Source organism: Falco punctatus, assembly GCF_963210335.1.
Source record: "Falco punctatus genome assembly, chromosome: 15".
Taxonomy (NCBI): domain Eukaryota; kingdom Metazoa; phylum Chordata; class Aves; order Falconiformes; family Falconidae; genus Falco; species Falco punctatus.
The window spans coordinates 18934953-18955662 of record NC_137595.1 but is presented as its reverse complement, the minus strand read 5'-3'; positions in this window follow the sequence as shown (position 1 = coordinate 18955662).

The following is a 20710-nucleotide window of genomic DNA, read 5'->3' as shown; positions in this document are numbered from 1 at the left end:
AGAGCACATCCCAAAATCCTGGTTACCAAGCGGTATTTTTACCTCATGCTGCAGGCTGAGGATGACCTGAGCTGAAATTACAGCCTATTTGCCCTGTCACCCCCCCAGAGCCTCACAGTGCATTCAGTGAATGTAGCAGGATGCTCTGGGGTGATGGAGCCTCAGCCACTTGCCTTCATTTCTTCAAGAGCAGCACTGTAAAATGAGGTATATAAATGCTGGGCTGCTGCAGATTAAAAACATTTCCTAAAAAATAAAGTTAAAATTGAAGCTGACCCAAGTTAAAAAGCAATTTTCTGAGAATGTAAAGGCATAAAGGAAAGTGCCTGAACATGATTTTAAGTGGGCCTGTGAATGTGGAAGATAGGTGGCAGGAATAAAAGGACACACGCATCAGTGGGGTGCTGCAGATGGAGAGAGCCCTAGAGTCACATGCTAGGAGCAAATTTCAATTAAATGAGCATACTTCATGTAACTATTGAATTCTGTCTGGATAAATGGATTTTAGAAGAATATATGTATTTTTTGAAAACCATGAAGTCACTTGATAAGGTAGTAATAAATCTGTCAGAATTTCTACTTTGACCAAAGCTGAGCTGTAATACAGGATTCATTTCAATACCTAAAGCCATTTTTTGGGGGGTGGGAAGAGACTTTCCCAGCTTTGGAATTAGATTTCTCTGCAATGGGTATTATGTTCTTGACCCCATATCATTGCCTTTGAGGAGCAGCAGTATTTAAAACCCACTGTAATGCAATCAGCCTGAGCTCCAGCTAAGTGTGCGCTGTGCTGGTGTAATGCGGCGCTGGGGGTGGCTGTTGTTAAGGCGCTGAGAACATATGTGAGGTAAACACAGGGCTTTCTTCAGGAGTAATTAATAATTTAAACCCTGTGAAGTAGAGGTTTGCACTTCATTTATCCCGACTATTCTTTGATTTGTCTCTTCAACCTGTTTTAGCTGGCACCTCTCCTTTTCTCCCCTCCTCGCCCACACAGGTTGCCTTTATAATAAGCTCTTTCAGCAAAGACCAGCTTTATTTCTTTCAGATTGCACTAAGCTTTTTATTTCTTTTAAAAAAAATAATTGCAACTTACTGTAAAAGACATTCTCTGAATGAGCAGACCACCTTTAAGAAAACGGCGTGATGAAGAGCTGCAGTCCCTGCGGTGGCTGCTGCAATGTGGTACCTGCTTTGCTATAACCACCCTTCCCAGGCCAGGCTGTGGGGACCTGGGCTGCTGTGTCAGGATGTCTGTGCATGCGTGCGAAGCTGCAAAGAGTCACAGAGAATTAATCTGCTCTTTGCTTCTGCTCCCTGCTTTCCAGCCCGCCACAAAGCCTGGGACCTGGCTTGGCACTGGAAGGCACTTGCCTGTGCCCCCACGTGTGCTGACCCATTGCAGTACATCGATGTCCTGATGCTGGGCAAAGTCTCTCTGGTGGCATAGCTTGTCCAGCTCTGCACCAAACCATGATAAAACACATCAGAAAAACACCTGGGGATTTTTTTAAACTGAGTCTAAAAGGGGCTTTCAGTGCCATAACCCGTATTTCCCATAAAGAGCAGTGTTCATGAAGCCTTGTTTTCTGTGAATTTGTGTTTTGTGGTTGAGTTTCTTCTGTGTATATGTAATTTTGAAGACTTTTTCCTGCAGTTTGGGTATCTCTAATGCCTCCCTTGTATGAGTTTTCTGGTGTCTGAGAGGCAAAGTCCATGGTACCCCCTTTTCTTGATGGATCTGTCAGAGCCTGGCTCTTCCCAGCCACTTGGGTTCAAACCCTTTGCGTTATTTGAATGAAACTGGACAGCGGGGGTCAAAACTTAGTAGCGAATAAACAGGAAGACATACAGAATGGTTAAATAGGACTAATCGTTCAGAATGTTCATATGATTATAAAGTAATCATAAAGAAATCTCATTCCAAAGTACTGAAAAAGTGTATCTACAAAGAAAATCCCTTCCTCCCTTCTGCAGGTGTTTTTTGATCAGAGCAATTGTAGGCAATCTTAAAACCGTTTGGATCACTGGTTTTTGGCAGTCACTTTTCTGGATTTCCACTGCTGCTGGTTTTGGCAGCGGAGGACGGGGTTTATGAAAATCTTGTTGTGACAAGAGCAGCCCTGCGGACCCTTTCAGGCTCTTGGTGCAGGAGAGCCGTGATGGCTGGTGGCCGATGGCTCCCAAATTGCACCCGTGGCCTTTGGGTCTCTTCTGTTCCCTGCGTGGAAGCGGTGGGAATGTTGAAGGTTTTACTGCTGTCAGCGGCCAAAAGCAGGGAATAACACGGAGTGCCTGGCAGTCCGCTGCTGCCCTTTCTGATGTGAGCAGCTGGTCAAATATGGGGTTGTGTGGGTTGTTTCCATTAGGAGAATTTAATGAAAGGACTCATTTATTTTTGGTGCCTCTTTTTTTATTTAAAAAGAACGCATAAAGTTCCATTTTATTAGGCATGGCAGGAGATGAACAGTGGGAAACAGACATTTTCTCTCTCGCCTTTTCATTTTTTAAGTGCTTTTTAGCAAATCCGAAAAAAAACCTCTAAGTAGCTGTTGGTGTTCGTTCAGGATGGATCCAGGTTTCCTTGTGCTTTCCCCTCACTACCGTGGTCTCTGCGCTCTCTCTCTTGGGCACACAAGTCATTATAAAGCCATAGCTAACAAAATCCTCTCTGGCTACATGGGCTTTGTGTGTGACTTTTGGTTCCTCTCTGGAGCGTTACTGTTGTTTCGGGTGCCTAAATCTGTACATAATAATTTCTGAAGAATGACCCAGCACCCCAGAGTTAAGAAACGTTCCTTGTCACAGAATTCTCTCTCTAATACATGCCCCAAATGTGTTGTAATACATTTATTTCCAGCTAATATAATGGTAAAGGTTATTTAAGTTTGGGGTTTTTTTTAGCATTTTCTGTAACGCTCACTCATTAGTAACCAAGAAATGTGTTTTCAATGCTAAGCGTTGCTGACATTTCAAAGGGTCTGAGTGGTGTTTTGCTAATGGCTCGGTGTGTGTCCTTTAGCTGTGCCTGCTGCAGCACCATGGGAAAAAGAGGTGTCCTGGAGGTCTGTGATCCCCCTGCAGTTTCCCTCCAGAGCCGGTTGTGTTTACACCTGGGGGAAGTGCCGGCTGGATGTATCTCATAGGGACAGGAGGCTGGGATGGCTCCCTGACGGAGGAACAGGGCTGAGCTGTGCTTGTGCTGGCTCAGCGGGGTCCTCAGCACGGTCACCCCATCAACCTTCCCCTGGCTGGTGTGAGGATGTTGGTGCGTTGGGGAAGGATTTTTCCGTCGATGAGACACGGTTTAGGAGGTACATGGGTGCCTTGTTTCAGCTGTGGTGAACCAGAAGCTGCCATGGCTGGCGACGGGCTGTTTTCCCCAAATCCAGGGAGTGATCGCAGCCGAGCTGGGCACCGTGAAAGGGGGGTGGCTGCCATGGGCATGGGTTGGGGTTTGAGGGTGACAGACCTCGTACTCAGGTGTGGCTTCTGGTGAGTTCTGTCCCTTGTCGGTGCCCGAGGTTAAATGGAGGTTTCAGGCCCATTTTACTCTACTGCGTAAACTGAAGGTAAATGCAGTAACACTGGTAGAGTACGGCAGGGTGCCAGCAAGGGAAGTTCTGAGCGCCGTGAGCTGTAACACTGTGAGTTACAGGGGTTGTAGGTCTCAGACTTAATGTTTCTAAAATGTTTCTAAATAACATTCCCCCTTCCCAGGCCCCTTATGCTAAGCGTGCTTTTAGTCCGTCCTGGCACAGGAGTGAGCAGATCTCCAGTAGTTTCTGGTTCGGGCCCAAGATATCAAAAGGTGCAGAAAAGAGAGAGGAGGGGAGCCAGATGTGCCCGGGGAGAGCACACAGCATGGCAGGAGGGATGGGGAAGCAAGCGGAGATTTGCCCCAGCACGGTGTAAGCGCTAACTGTGATGGTCAGAGAGATGAAATGCAAGGGGACGTTGGGTTCTGGTCATCTTTACTGACTTTTTTTTTTTTTTTTTTTTTTCTTTAATTCATCCATAGGGATGACCGTCAGTGGGGGCTGCTGGTTGTGCTGCTGCTGAGCTCCCCAGCCCCATGGACCTCACTGCTGCCAGCAGCATCTACCAAGAAGAGTGAGTGGGGGTCCGTGTTGGGTGCCCTTGCCCTGCATGCTGTGTGCCCGGCCCCTGGGGGGGCAGCTGGCCCCCGCTGCACCCAGGGGCATCGCTGGGGCTTAGTCCTGAGGCCACCGGTGACGGTAATTCAGCATAGTGCTGGGGAGCCAAGGTAGGGAGATACGTCCCTGGTTTATTTATATCCTGTAACATGCAAATAATTTAACAGTTCCAGGGAGCTCTGATTTTAGAGCAACCCACAAGTATTTTCAAACTGTTTTCAAAGTATTTTCTTCCCCAGATTTAACTTGAGCTGACGATTCTTTAAGCACTCCAAACCAGATCAGCTGTGGCACCCTCAGTTGGCTTGAAGTATTGCCATCCCCTTACCTGGTACCCAGAACAGTTGTATTTTTGTTTTGCCATTAATATTTTGAAGAAAACTTGTCAGGCACTGTAGGCATAAATATTTAATATCTTCCCTCCTTGTTTCTTTATTGCTGAGCTTGGTGATAAGTTAAGAATAATAAGTTAATAAGTTAAATAAGTCAAGAATAAGGCAATTCAGACTGAAATGCAGATAAAACAGTAACGTGAACAGTTTAAATCTGCATTTTTCCAAAGCTCCTGTGGTCAAGATGACTGTGTTCTCGCAAGAGGATTGCTATTTAAAATTGTTTACCTCTACACTTCAGCTGAATGCTGCTGTACATGATAAATGAGGTAAATAAAGGTGCCTTTCAGGTCCCAATAACTGCAAAAGAAACCTAATCATTCTCACTAACATAAAATAATTTAACAAATGGAACAGTGCCATGGCAGTCTAAGAAGAAATTTCTGAATACTGCACCACATATGGCCAAAGCATCTTCAGGCATAATTCAAGCTTTTTTTCCTTTCCTGTTTATAGTAGGTTTGTTTCATGTTTAATGTGGGAATAAAACTTTGTGTGGAATAGAACTTTGCATGCAGCATCAAATAGTTTGCTTTTTCAGAGTTCATTTAATTTTGGATTTGGGCATGAAACATTGGTTTTTACCTTTCTTGCATGATAGCTGGTACCTTATGGAAAAAAAAATTGGAATTTGTTTCACTGTTCCTCAGGAGAAGGCAGACTGCTGACATTAGGTTCAGATTTTCATCTCTTTAGAGACACAACTGTCACTTCAGCTGGACAGAACAATGCCTTTAAAGGCAGATCCTAAATCCTCTTTCCCACTCTCTCTTCCTCCTCCTCCTTTCCTTCCTTCTCTGGCTCCCCCAGAAGACAATAATTTCTGAGTGGACAGAGATACTCCTACTTAATAAGACTAATCTTTGCACAACAATTGTGGGCTTTTGTTAGCCAAGACAGAGTCATTTGGCTTTGTGTTTTTAAATGCTGTTATTCCTAACCATATTGTCATTTGAGGAAAAAATAAGCTAATCCAGCACTTTGTTTTAGCATAATCTGGGTTATCTCCTGTGGAGATGCACTTGTGAGACTTTGATCTGAAAGAATTTTTCTGGAATGCAACTACCTCTGCTGCTTGCTTAAATGGGATAAAAATCGTGGGTTTCTGTCTAGAGTACACGCTGGCAGAGAGCACCAAACAGATTTAATAAAATTTCAAATTCCTCTCCAAAGCACAGTTAAGTTGCAGGTTTTGTATATTTATCTGCAGAGTCAACTTGTGCCCTAATCCTACGCTTTGATCCACTTTGTAAGCCTTGCTGGTCTTGTCTTGCAGATGCCACGGTACCTCATGTAGCAATGCAAGTAAAAATAGAGCTGAGGGGGGATGCAACTTTATTAGAGCCTTGGGATCCTGAAGAAATGTTTATTCCGAAGTCTGCTGGTTAAAACAAACATCGGAACCATCTGTGAAAGTGCGTCTCGATTCCAACTGTTTGAAGCCAACCATTACTTGAAATCTATGGATACTAAAATCTCCTTCGCCTCATTACGTCTTAATTGTAAAAGAGGCTGGCTGTCGCTGGTGCGTTTTGCACAGCCTCCTCGGGAAAGCTGCCGGCAGCTGTGGAGCCAAGCTGTGCCCCGCGGAAGGTGCCGGTTGGATACGCCATCGCCTCGTGCTACTCCAGCTTCCCTGAGCCAACGTTCGCTTGCAGCGGTGACTGCTGGGCTCGGCGTCCTGGCTACGGGTGCGTTTAAAATTGCTCTCGTGCCTTCAAAAAACCAAGAGCGGCATTTCATTAACGAATCATGGTGGAAACACAGATGGTGCGTTTTAAAAACAAACCAGGAAACGCTTTAAAATAAATGAGGAACCGTTATTTTCTCCTTTGGTGCCTGTTGTGACCAAATGTTGATGGGGTTGGGCAGAGGCTGGGTGCAGGCAAGATGTTCCTGCCTTCGGTGCGATGGAGCCGGCACAGACAAAGGGGGAATTAGTCCCCTTCTGTCGGTCCATCCCAAGCACAAATCCTCCCATCCCTGTAGAGGAGCCAGAGCTTTCCCGACGGGCAGCTAAGCATCGCCGACGGACAGGCTGTGCTGCTGGGAAAGGGTCCCTGGGTCGTGGGCACCACAGCCACCTTCTGGGAGGCCTTGTCATTAGGGGGCCCCACAGTTTGGGATGGAATTGATGGGCATGTTTTACACTGGTCTTTTTTGTCAAGGCCAAGCCTGTTGCTGGGAAGATAGTTAGTTTCAATTTCCCATTATGAAAAGGTATTTTAAAATGTATTTTCAGTTCAAAGTGCCTTTATGACTTGACATTGAAGTTATAATACAAACCAAACCTTCAGATTTTACTGAAAATAAAAAGGCCAAAGTCATTCTAAGGTAGTTTTAAAACCATTGAAGTAACTTTTTTCCATAAAAACATTTCTTTTTTTTTTTCTTATTCAGCAGCATATTTTAGACTTTGGACCTCTGGTCTAATTGAGCATTGATTTTCTGTAAATTTACTTTTTAATTCTCAAAATTTCTTTTGAAATGGCAGAGTGGTTTCTTTGCATACAGCTGCTCTTGTCGCAGCAGGGTTGGATGGGCAGCGCGCCCCATCCTGCCGGCACTGCTGGGTCCCTCCAAGTGGTAGGCACAGGACCCTGCTGCCACTGTGCAGGATGGGGACAGCACTCGGATCTTGCCTGGGCTCTCCTCTCTTAAAAATAGCTTTGGGATAGGCACGCTTCCCTGCAGAGTGACCGCAGGTAAGCTTTCCCAAACTGAAACCCCTGACTGCTTGTTGAGATCCTATTGCACCTACCGCACAGCCCGCCTGCTGTCCAGCTGGGCAGTTTATGGCAAAAATAACAAGCATATCTGTGTGAAGGTTTGGGTTTGTATTCTTTTGCAATTCCCAGATTAAAAAAAAAGGTGTTTGGAAGTAGTGTGAGTCTGAGTCTGGCTCTGTGTGCAATCATGTGGCTCCAAATGAGATGGTGGCTGATTTCTGTCGGTGCAGAGAAGTGTGGGTCAAGGTGGGTTCGCCTAATGGCTCACTGTGCACACATAGCCTTGGTGGGTGGACATCCAGGATGGACCTTGTGCCCTTCAAGAGACTTGGGTAACAAGTCTGAGCTCTGAGTTGAGGTGTCAGTGGAAGGGAGAAGGTGGGGAGCTTTGGGTGGTGTCCAAGAGCTGTTAGTGCTAACTCTATGAAAATGTGCCGTCCACATTAGAGTCCATGCCTGAGCATCCTGAGGAAGGTGGGAGCATGCCACCATAACAAGAAATTATCTTCTGATGGCTATTTTTGTTGCTGTATGCTTTTTTCCTGCCCTTCTGCACGAGATCTTGACTTATAGGTATTTGCTTTTCATATGGCTCTCTTGCCGCTCCTCAGCACATTGTCATCCTGCCTTCTGTGTGCTCCTTTCCCCAAGAAGTCCCGTATAACCTGCTGAAGTTTAACTGGTGGGATTTCCCCCAGACTGTAAACAGTTTCTTTTATTAGTTTGTTTGGAAAGTTGAAAAGCTGGAGTAATCAAAAATAATCATTGGTGTCAAAACTATTATGAATTATTAAAAGGAGCACAGCAACGGGAGCCAACGATAATTCCTCATTCTGAAAATGAGCACGTCTTGTGTTATTGCTGCAGTAATTACCTAAAAATACCTAATCCTTAATTACTTCCAAGGTGTCAATCTTCGTAACAGTTTATTAGAAAATTCTAATGGATGGAGCAGCTGCTACCAGAAGCAAATCTATTTGTGTCTGAACCTGACATTCTGCTCTAAATATTATTCCACCTTGATCAACATTATTTTTCCACGTATATCTTGTTACAGCTGTAACAGATTGGGAAGGGAGGGTTCACCCAGCTGCAGTGGGAATTGCTCTGCTCTGTTCTGACTTCCAACTCGTACTGCTAGAGCTAGTAGAAACGTTTGCAGCTGATTTATAATAAGAAATAAGTTGGAAAGCTTGGTTCGTGACCCCGGTCTTGGCTTCTCGGTATTTCAGCCATACAAATGCCTGGTTGATAATTCAAAGGCTCCTCTTTTGGGAATTGTCACTGGTGTGAGGGGACAATCCTCACCTGTCTCTACTGCAGCCATAGGGAAAGGGGATGGCTGGGCTGCTCTGTGGCGTTACCGGTGGCAGGGCTGTTCCTTCAGGGTCCCGGGCAGGAGGATGCAAGTTAGAAGTACATAACATCTTTTAGTTACAGATGCAGAATCCTTGGTGTGTTGTTAGTGGTCCTGTTTGCCAAGAGCACGCTTGGCATTTTGTGCAGACAGCTTCGGTCTGGAGCGCTCCCAAGTTTAGCTTACATGCAGCTCAGTGGAAATAGTGGGTAAAGTAGGACGGAGTATAGTCCAAAATCTAAAATCAATCTCTTGTTTTGTACAGAAGTTTCAAAACCCCCAAAATAATAAGTACACCAACAGAAGCAACTTGAAAGCGATAGTCTCTAATAGCAAGCTCTACCTTAACTTGATTAATATTGAATTCTATAAAGCTGCAACTTCAAACCCTGTTGTGTTTCTGCATCACTATTTTCTGTGCTTTTCTGGCTTTTGAAAAATCTGCTGGATCAGATGTTACTAAGAACTCCAGGACTTTCCCTTCTTCATTCAGCAGCAGGAGTTTCATGCCTTTGAGGCACGAGGGTTTGAGTTTTATTCTCCTACTTATGCAATTTCTTTAGAGACCAAGACTGTTACCATTTCCTTCTGTAGACCTCGCACTGCCCTACTTAGTGTCATATCAGTGACTGAGACACTTAATGTCCTTTATCGTCTCCCGAGCTGTCTTTCAAGCATCCCTGCAAGTGGGCAAGTTAAGATTGGATCTGCTTTTGCTGTGCTGCCACATTTTCTCCCTGTCTGAATCTGGGACAGCAACAGTCCTAGCACAGCCAGTGTGCTCTGCTTTGCCGATGGCGCAAAGCAGAGTAATAAATTAAAAACAACCTAATGAGAATGCCTATTCTTATTTCTGGCAAACCAGTTATTCTGGTAAATAACAGGTGTCTTGAGACATAAGGTTTGTATTTGGAAAACCTTTATTTTTTTCATTCAACACTACGGATGCTTCTCTGTATCGTCTTACTAAAAGTCTTCCGAGCTGCTACACTGTATTATGCATGTGTTGCATTGTAGCTGCTAACTACTAATTTAACTGAGTGTTTTTTCTTCTAAAAAATGCATTGCAAATCATGTTATAAGAGCTTCCTTGCAAGAACAAAATCTGAGTGGTGTCAGAAAACCGAGCTGACTTTGTGCAAGTTTCTGGCTTAGCTAGCCCTTGTGTCTGCGGAATGCAACTAAACCAGCACACCCGTATCTTGCTGGAGGGAAGCTGAGTTTTTGTTAAATAGATGTATAAAGTCCAAACTGGGTCACCCTGAGAAAGAAGCTGATGTCAAATGGTGGTAAAGAGTCAGCTGTAGTCCAGCCATAGCAGGTGAGGATCAGTCCTGCTGAATTTCATGAGATGAGTTGTGTCAGTCATACAGGTAAACACTCAGGGTATGGATGTATGCGTAAGGAACCAGGTTTCGGGCATTAATTTCCACCTTTTTAAGAGAAATCACATATGTCTGTGGATTATCTATGATACCTGTTGGGGAGATCTCACAGGAGATAAAGCTCGTGTAAGACCAGGAAGTGACCAGAATCCACTGGCTGGTGTCTGACCGTGCGCTTATCCTGGCTACATCACAAACAACTTTGGGTTTGTGACAGATTCTGTCACAAGGGCCCCAGACCTTTGGGCTTTTATCCTGACTGAAAACTATAACTAGCAGCTTGCAAGCATTGACGGGAACAGCTGCTTACTACTAGAGCAATCCTTCCAGCTCCTGGAGGAGCAGGGGGGGCGTACGGAGTGGGGCAGCTGGTGGCAGGCGTCCCACCCCCTCCAACCAGGTCCTGCAGCATCACCTCAGGGCATGCCCCGGGGCCGAGCACCCCTTGGCACCCCACCACTGCTGCCGCCTCGGTGAGACCTGGCTATTGTCCACATGGCCGAGGGGTCGCTTGCTTGTCTGCTTGCCAAAAATAAGGGCTTGGTTGCCCGCTTGGACAGCTCCTTGTCGATAGCTGCTAATACGGCTTTTCTGGCGGTTCCCTCCTCAAGCCTCACCATGGCTCTGGCACCAGCAGCCCCCTCAGCGACTCTCAGGTGACTAACCGTATCACCCAGCTTGCCTTCACCTCCCTTATTTGCTTTTGTCTCCACTACTGTGCTTAAATGGTAAATTCTTAGTCTTTTGTAATTTTTATGGATACCTATTGCTCCAGTAAAAATGAAAATAAGAATAGTCATCAGCATTGATGTCCATGAAACTATAACCCAAAGGCAGGGGTGCAGCTAAAGTTCTCTCTGGCTATTGACCACTGAATTGTTGGGTATTTTTTTTCTTTTTTCTTTTTTTTTTTCTTCCTTTTTTCCCCTGCCTTGAATGACTTTGGCTGAATTAGGCTTTAAGATTGGTGTCAGAGTTACATTTGTGACCTTCTCATGGGTTTTTCAGCAGTTCAGGTGTTCTATAGACTGTGACTGCTCTTCAGAGCAGTCCAGGCAGGAGGAAAAATATCTCACCAGAAAATGCTCCCTCTTAGTCTGTAAAAAATGATTAAAAATGGAGATGCGCCTTTTAAATTTGGTTCCTGTTCTAAAGCATAAATCTGCAACTGAATTACCTCCTAGCATCCTGATTTGCACAAAAAAAGGTTTGACTTTATTTCCAAATTATAAAAAAAAAATTAAAATAAGGAAGGAAATGAATTCAAAGCAAAGGGATATAAACAGAGAAGCTTACAGCTTAATTACAGCTTCCTAAAAGTTAAATAAAGAAAATGCATTACAATGGTTCGTTGGCTTGTATCTTATCTTGCGAAGGGGAGCTACCATGAGCAGGGCAGTATGTTCTGCAGAAGAGCCAGTTTATTCTCTCTGTTACCCTGGATAATGAATATTCTTCAGAAGAGAATGCAAATGTTTTTTCTTATTTCCTGTCTCTAAAATTGGGACAGCGAGTTTGTTTAAAAGGTAACAAAAGGATTAAAATGGGATGGAAAGCCTGCAATTATCTGTGATAAACAATGCATTATGCTTTGGTTTGAGGGCTGCGAGCCTGTCACCGAAATGTTCCTCATCTCGTGTAATATTTTGCGCTACTGCATTGCTTTTCAATTATACAGCTCAAAGGAAAGTTTCCACTGACAAAAGCAGTGAAAGCACAGTGCTTTTAGTATTGGTTTTTGGGGTTTTTTTTCCTTTCTTTTATAGGTCTCAAGTGTCTCTTCTAATATAAGTCCAAATGACAGGAGTCCAGGAGTTTGAAAGTTATTAGAGAGATATGGATATATGCAGCTAATGAAATATGCTTGCTTATAATATATCAAGACATGCAGAACATTGAAGAAAACTCAGCAATTTCAATATTTAATATAAGCTGGAGTTAAAGTATATTTTTTTTTTTTGCAAATGCAGCATATGTTAATCTATTGCTGAGCATTCGTCTAGCAGATTCAATTTCCACTCATAATTTTTCATTTATTAGTTTCTCTTTCACATAAACACAGCTGTGTATTCTGATCTATGCTGTTGAGATCTGACGTGGTGCAGTATATGGGGAGCCCAAGTGATTTATTGTGGAGAGCCAGGGAGTAGATGTAGGGAACTGCAGAACAATCTTGGAATAAATATTGGTTCTGATTTAAATTCATCTTTGCAAAGTTTTTACCTTAAACTTTCCACCAGTTGCCATATTGAATGTGCACCAATAAATGTTGGATAGAGCCACAGATATCCAAATATTGGGTAGAGTTTTGAGGCACATTGCAGCTCAGGATTAGCTTGCAGTTTCTGCTGTATTTGGCCCCAGATATCTGTGGTATGCAAATTCATTTGCAGCGTTGATATATTGATGAGGATCTTATGATGCTGATAAAAATCCAGCTGCTGCTCTTCTCCTGCTGGCAGCGACTTACCTCTTAATTTGAGGTTTGCTGAGACTGGGGGTTTGTAATCAAGAAGCTTATAATTTTGAAGGCACAATGAGAAAAAAATAACTATTTTATCTAAAAATGTAATACCGAGTCTGCCACTTGATGCATGGCAGCTTGTCTTGGAGTGGTACTTCTTGTAAAACTGTTTAAAAAACCAAACCAAAACAAACCCCCCCAAACAACAAAACGAGGCTCTCCATTATCTCCAGTGGTTTCCTTGCTGTAACGTATGCCTGGAAATCAATATATATTTTATTTACTAGTTTGCAGTAGGGTACCTTCTTCAGGTACAACAGCTGATTTGCAAGTGGCTACGGCACAGGTGAGTAGGCAGGGCTGTTGGAGTTTAAACCAAAACGTGTCTGAAGTTACGGAATAACTTTTCCTTGACTTGAGTGCACTGTGGTTCGCCCCCTGCAAATGGCTGTGTCTGGGCTAGCAGGGCTGTGGTGTACAGAATAAAAATATCTGTTGTAGCCATGAGGGAAATGAGTTCAGCCTGATCCCCTTGGATTTATTTTTTGTTTTTACCCATCTCCCTACAGAGGACCTGCACTCAGTTCTCATCCTGCCAACAATTCCACCTACCGTCTTTTCTCTCTGCTGTTTTGACTCTATTGTGTGAACCCTGGTGAGACATGCAGGCTCGTGTAATAGCTTGCACTATGGCTTGACCCTTCCTCTATCCACCAAGGGAATATTTTCCCCGTTGCTAGTACTTTCACTCCTGGGTGTTGCTTGCCTCCTGGGGCCCGTCTTTATCTGGCTGCTGTGGGCAAAGCAGGAGGCACCAACCCTCGCTGCCTCTTGCTGCTCTCGGCTGCTCAGGGAGGGAAGGTCTCTGGGGAGAGATGATACAGTTTAATAGAAGAGCTGATAGAGCTGGGAAGAGGACTAGTGTCCTGATTAGCTTGTCTTGTCTTTATTTTTAATATCTGTTGGTTGTTTTAATGAGATCCAATGCTTATCTACAAGCCTCCTCTTGATTGCATCCTTTGGCTATCACGGCCAAATGCGGCAGCGACAGTATTTTTTAAAGCTGTGGAAAATCATTACAGTACAGTGTGTTTACTACCTGGTTATTGCAAAAGCTGTGTCGTTTGTGAGCCCTTTTTTTCCCAGCAAACTGTCCCCACTCAGCACTTGGCTAGTGGAGCGTTCCAGCCCTGTGTGGTTTTGAGATCATGCAGTGATGCTGAGGGAAGGATCCTATCCTGAGTGAAGAAATAGTGCTGGGTGCAGTACTTGTACCCTCTGGGGTCTGGCCTTTGAGGCACAGACAGCGACGTTCTGCAGAACAAGGGGGAGCGGGTAGGTGCTGCGGGGTGACAGCTGCTGGGCTGTGCAGGACCCCCCAGTGCTGTGCGGAGCCCTGGGGCACCTTCCCACAGCAGTCTCAGCTTATGCAGGTTCAAAGGTTCTGGTGTGAGACCCACTGTGGCTTATGGAACATCTGGAGACGTACCTGGCTCGGGAGACTCCTGAGCTGCAAGTCGGTGGAGGCTGGAAGAGTGTTTAGGGAAAGCACTGCTTGATGCCTGCCTTGCTCTCGCATCCATCTTTCCAGGCATTTGCTGCTGGCAATTATTGGAAATGGGACAGTAGGTTAGTTAAATCTTTGGGCTGATCCAGTATGTCACTTCCGTGTTCATAAATAATTGGCATGCTAAACACTGCTGTTAATTGCACTGGAACTTGCAATGATTAATTCTAATTACTATTCATTATTTCTGTAGCGTGTCAAATGTACTAGAAACAATATCTGGTAGGTGCTAAGCATCAAGATGCAGTTACAGGAAAAGATTTTTGTCTGTTCTGTGCAGTGGTGGGCATTTTAGCCTCTGTGCATCAGGATGTTTGCCTGTGCAACATGATGCAAGGTTTGCTGAGTCCTGAACGGCTGGTAAATCACTGTGTTTTCTGAATGGTAGAACTTTGCTGGTTTAATCTCAATTTCAATCTGGCCTCTGGGTTTTGGATGGCTGCTCATAGCACTGTTATTAGCAGGTGTGGTGACAAGTCACCTTTGCTTTGGAGTGGCAGGCTAAGAGGTAGGGAGTCCCCCTCTGCAGGGAGAGACGGCTGGTAGCAGGAGGACATTCCACCAGGTGCCTCAGGTCAGATCAGAGACGTGTGTTTGGATAAATGGACCGATCACACTTCGTTCTTTTTTTACTTCTCATGCAATCGTTTGCCTGGGGAAACACAGGTGTCAACCTCCAAATGGGATTTCCACATTGAGATGCTTGGTAAATCTTACCTATTGCAGGTACACCTAGTTCACCTGTTTTTATAACAAAGAGTGCTGCAAAGATGAGGTGTGGGTGTTTGAACAAGCACTGGCAGGGAGAACATGGCTGTATCTGCTGCATTATGGTAAACGTGGGGTAAATTACTGCTTCAGTGCTTTGAATTACTCTCAGTTTACTCCAGGATTAGCATATGCATGACAACTCCTGCAGGGAAGCTGATGTACTGGAAGTATGTGCTTTGCAGTAGCTAACAACTTTTCTCTGTACCTGTTCTTGGTTATTTTCATTTTGAAAGATCATTTTTAATGAGTGTCTGACAACTCACGTAGGGGCTCCTGCCTTACTCCCAAGAGGAGCATGAGCTGGCGCTGGAAGTTTCCTGGGGCATGGCAGGTGGTTTCTGGGCCAGCACCTGTATTGAGCTGCACGCTGACACGCTGAGGATGCTGCTTTGCTGCAGAATAAACGGGAGAGGGAGTTGATTAGGCAGATACAACTTTCAGGCAGTTTATTTCCAATGATAATTTCAAGACCCTTAACAGGCAATCCATAAGCAAAATTTTAGTCCTGATGGAGATGTTTTATTTCTGTTCTTACTTCCTCTGGCAATCTTGTCTGAATTAATATATAGCTGAATAGCTACTGACTGTGGCCACGTAGACATTGTTTACAATATAATACTTGACCTTTGAGTAGACCTGCAGCAATTTTAAAATGCTTGTTTGGTGATGGGGTAGCATACACATAGTCAGAACTTTTCACTTACAGGGAACATCTGATTTAAGCAGAATTAAAAGGGTGGATGGGGTATGGAATGTTTTCCAATCCAGTCTTGCTGAACAGACAATTAGCAAGATCATTAAACTGCCTCATTATTACCATGATAATTACAGGATTAACACACTTCACTTCAATATCTCTAATTTGTTTTGTAATATAAGCAGGATGGGGAGATGGTTCCACTATATTTGAGACTTCTGGGCAGCTGGCATCAGAAATCCAGGCTTCTTGGTAGCTAAAGAACAACGGAGGTGAGATGGCTGGAGGCAGGGGGTGCGTGGGGAAGCTGGAGCTGCCACCCCTGAGGAACCCCATAGGCAGACCTCAGGTTTTGGATTAAATCTAGTTAGTGTGCTTGGTGCTGTTTTGGGTCTGGGAGGAGATTTCAGATGAGTTCCCTGTGGGCAAATCACCGCATCAAGGGAAAACATCACCCTCTGGAGCTCCGGTGGCAAAGCTTAGGAAATACATGACTTGGAGTAACTTAGGGAGACCTCCTCTAAGTCAGGTCGCTGAATGCACCAGAAATCAGTAGGTAGGTACAGCTCTCGCAGTGCCTGTGGGAGCAGGCATCTTCTCCTGTGTCCTGTCTACTGGAGCTGGTGGGGGGGGGAGGTGGGGTGCCTGGAAAGGCATGTTGCAAGTACTCAAGCTGTGGAGGCATGGGGGCTGCAGGCTGTAGGGCTGGCACCTTTTGAGACTGCTGGATGTGCTCGTTAAATAAACAAGGCCCATTTCCACCTTTCCTTACATCTGCAGCAAAAATAACGGGAGATTGACAACAAAAATCTTTTATAGTCTGCGCAGTAGCTGAAGCCTGTTTACTGAGCGCAGCGGGATGCACAGCAGTATGTCCGGGTGTGTTCAGGCATCCTTGTGAGGCAAGGAGGCTGTTATACCCGGGGCTAGTGGCACCTGCTAGAAATGCTAACACTGGTGTGGCAGTGTTTTCACTGAAGAATTCTCTCTGTGTGTTCCATCAGAAACACACTGCAGGCTGGCGCAGGCGTGCTCCCAGCCGTCCATCCAGCTGAGCGGCTGCAGCTGCTGCGGTGCATGCTGCGGGTCACCGCCCTGCTGCATCCCCTTGGTGTGGCGGAGGTGGTGGGGCCAGACAGGCGTCATTTCAAACCACAGGGAACTCGGTGTGGCTCACGGAGTCTGGGATAAAAATCTTAAATTAGGGGGAAGGCCATCATCAGTGAGCTGGCAAAACTTACAGAGCTGGTACTTCTCATGCTGCCCAGGAGATGTGAGCTGGGGAAATAATGCAGGGAGCTGTGTTTAGGAGTGGATTGTGTATCACCATAACCATGTATCCACTGGGAACCTGGTTTTTGAGAGAGAGAAGTAGTCTCGAGGCTCACGGGAGAAAGGTATCCAAATAGAAGAGCTTGCTGTGGTGCGTGGATGGTCTACCCATGACTTCAAAGGAAAACTTCCATGTTTTATATGTTCGTTAATTTATCTGTCAGAAAGGAAAAAGGAAAAGAGCCAGTGTGTGTAACTGGCTAGCAAGGGTCACCCCAGCGCTTTGACAGACCGATCAGCTGTTCAGAATAGCTGCTGTGGCTCAGTATAGTGCAGGGAAGTGCTGCCCTTGAAGCCAGCCTAGTAGGAATTTGCCTGAAAATCCCCTTGGATATCAAAACAGGCTGGGGAATAGGTAGCTGTGTGTCCATATACAACTGAACAGAATCATACATATCAAATAGATACAAAAAAAATCTACATACACTAATATGTGATGTGTACGTGAGCTTCAAAGATCATTTACTCCAGAGATGAAGTAGTAGGTGCCGAGTTTGATCAGGATATCAAAGGTACTCTAGGACCTGTCAAGTGTGACTCCTCCATGTTCTCCTGAAAATGTTAACGTGAAAAGACAAGGCAGAAATGGGTCTGACATTATTAACAATGACAAGATCCTTCCCCAGCACTCCTTGCTTATTTTCCCTTAATGAGCTTTGGTGGGACAGATTCTCTGACGAGGTACTGTCACTGCTGCAGCTTGTTGCGATGCTGAGACATGAGGCTGGTCCCTGCCAGTTCCATGGACCCGCGGGCTCGTTAGTGGTGGGACAGGACTTGGGCAGCTGTTTGCCGGGGGCACGGAAACCTGAGTGTAAGCTCTGGTTTGTCAGCAAACAAACATAACACAAGTGCATCGCCTGCCAGAAAGGAAAGAATTTGCCTGTTAATGTGAGTTGAAACAGTCTGATGGAATCAAAAACGCTGGAAGAAAGAGCTCAGGGAAGCAGATGAAAATTTAAAATGGTTTCTCTTTAAATGAAACTGTTCACAACAATGATTGCATGGCAGGACAGTAATCCTATCGGGACATATCCCTGATTTTATCTGGGCGAAAAGAAGCCCTGTGAAGGTTGATGTTGTGTGCCATGTCCTTGTTTCTGTATTGCAGCTGTTACGCATTTCAGCTACAAGGTGAAAGCTGGATGGCAGCATGGGAAGTTGGAAACCTCCCACAAGAGACTGTGTCAAACCAGCACGAAGAGTACAGCCTCTTACGGGCTGAGAATGACAGAAAAAGCCTGGTATGGTCTCAGCTTGACGAAGAAAAATACTGTTATCAGCCACGGATGTGAAGGTTGATTTATTGTATCCATAGAATAAAGGGGAGACTGGTCAGAAAGGGACTGGTGTTTCTCAGGGCAATTTTCTAGGATCATAGCTCATTGGGAAGTATCTCTTGCAAAAAACATTATTCCTCTCACTAGGCAGATCAGGTTGTGACTGCACCTTTCTGGCAGCCTCCCTTTCTGATGCTGTTTGGTTTGGCTGCAGGCTGTACTAGCTGTAATGCTATCATTATGACTCAAACTTGACAACAGTGACAGCAACTAATGTGTCATTTGACTGGGAGAAGGGGCATCTCACTTGGTTTGTTTTTTTAAACAAGGCAGGACTGGAGGTTCAGTTGCTTGATGGCACGGTGGAGTGCTTTTGTCCTGAGAGCCACGTCAGTACGAAGCTGCAGTGCGTTTACTGAGTGCTGAATAAAACATTTTTCCCCTCCCCTTCCCCTGTGTTGCCCGCTAAGAAATGCAAAGCTATCAAATTCAGCAATTAGAAGAGAGAGAGACTGGTAACAAACCCATGGTTTTTCCCTTCTTGCTTATTCTGACACAGTTTTAGTTATGTATTCATTATTTTCTAAATCATTATGCCACTTTGACAGTACTGCCAAAAGGAGGAGGCAAAGCCCTGCTGCATCAACTTCCATCTTCTATTGTGTGTTGTAACTTTGGTGTTTTGCTGTTTCATTGTTCCTGCATGATTATTTAGCTGGAGCTACAATTGCAAAGTTTATCTGCAAATGGAACAAAGCAGTCAATCATACCCATTTGTTTCTGCACAGCTGCTAGATCTTTTACCTCTATAGTTTATAAATCTGGAGCTTGACTTGAAATCCCCATTTTCTTCTCTTGTTATTATTTGTTACAGTGATTTATTGCCTAGTATCCATTTATATTTTGCTTCATCCCAGAGCTCTGTTGTTTTTAGCTTGGTTAGAGGAGGACAGTTGGGTGTCGGGGTTCGGTGTTGTGGAGGTATGCCCACTGGTTTCAGCGCACGGTGGGTCAGGCCAGTGATGCATGAGGCTGAGACTAAACTTTCACAGCCTTTCGTGCAGGAGAAGCATACGTGCACAAAGGGTGGCTAAAATTCACCTGTGGTGTGCGATCCTGGTGAAGTGGTAAATATATAGAGCTGCTTCTTCCCCTGAAGACCAAAGCAACATCTCTTACCAAGGTTTTCTTCAGGAAGAATGAAGTTGCTTTGCATAAATCTCTGTGAACCAAAAACTGGGGAGTGCTGGGGCCACAATCTGGGACAGAAAAGGCAAATCTCTGTCCTGCTCTGTTCCCCTGCTTCATTTCCTGAATCAATAAAGAAAACAAAAATGTACAAACTGGAGGAAAAAAAATAATCTTTGTAAAATGTAATCTGGCATAGGATCAAAGAAGTTCTGGAAAACTGGGAGATGGCAAAAGGAAGTATTTGCAGGTTTCCAAGTACATTTTTATCTTGCTGAACTGACTTCAGATATTTAATTCTACCTAAACTACGTTTCCATTAGATGACCTGTTGCTGCACGATTTGGATGCCTGAAATCTTTACTCTTTCGTGGGCTGAGCCCGTGTGAGGCTGCTGTGCAAGGCAGCAGCTGCTGTGTGTCCATCGGGGGGGCACCATCCTGCTGGGCCAGGGACAGTGTCACCGAGGCCATGGGAGCCTGGGGCTGGTCCTGAACTGGCCCAGAGCAAAGTGCTGACGGCTGTCACCACAAGCAGGTGTATTTCTGTTTGGGTCAAATGAATGGGAAATAAAATATATGCCAGTCTACCTGACAGAGAATGGAAAAAAATATTAGCAAAAAGTCAGTATCATGGTAATTTCAGGAGACACAGCCCTGAGCAGCAGCCCTGGGCCCCTTCCATCGCCCCTTTTACTGGAAGCTCACTTTCCTGCTCCCAGCAGCGAGTCCTTCATGCTTCTGTTGCCACCAGCACACACCTGAAATCTAAAAGACAGGCTTCTTTCGAGCAAGGCTCACTCCTCAGCGGTTGCTGCGTAGGCTGGTGTCTTGCTGATTTTAATGCAGAACGGGGTTTTGCAGGGTAGGGCAAGGGATAAAGAGTTTGGCAAATACCATGCGGTCCCAATGCCATGGCAGAAGCCATCCAAGCACAGGCATGGGCATGGGGACATGGTCCCTGCGGCCCCGCGGGGCAGTCTGTGGGTTTTGTGATGCAGGTGGCTGTGCCAAGTGTCAGCTCGTGTTCGTGGGTTGGCTGTGCCTGTGTGCTTGCTGCTGGAGAGGTAACAACAGCTGGGGCTGGGCAGCTCCTGAAGTGCAGGGCTGAGGAGGAGGAGGAGGAGGAGGAAGGGGCTGATGCCGCTCAGCCAGCACTGGGCCCTGTGTGGGTACCCGTCTCCACCAGCTGCTGTGGCACAGAACCAGCGTGGGAGGGTTCTGCTCGTACCAAGACAATAGCTATCCTGCCTATGCGTATGTGGAATAAACCCCCCAAACCACAAAACATTCCCCCTTTCCCATGAAGAATTTTGGCTTTTTCTTCCCCCCCCCTTTTTTTGCTTTTTTGTCCAAATGAAAGTAAAGTTAAATCTCAAACTGTGCAGTAGC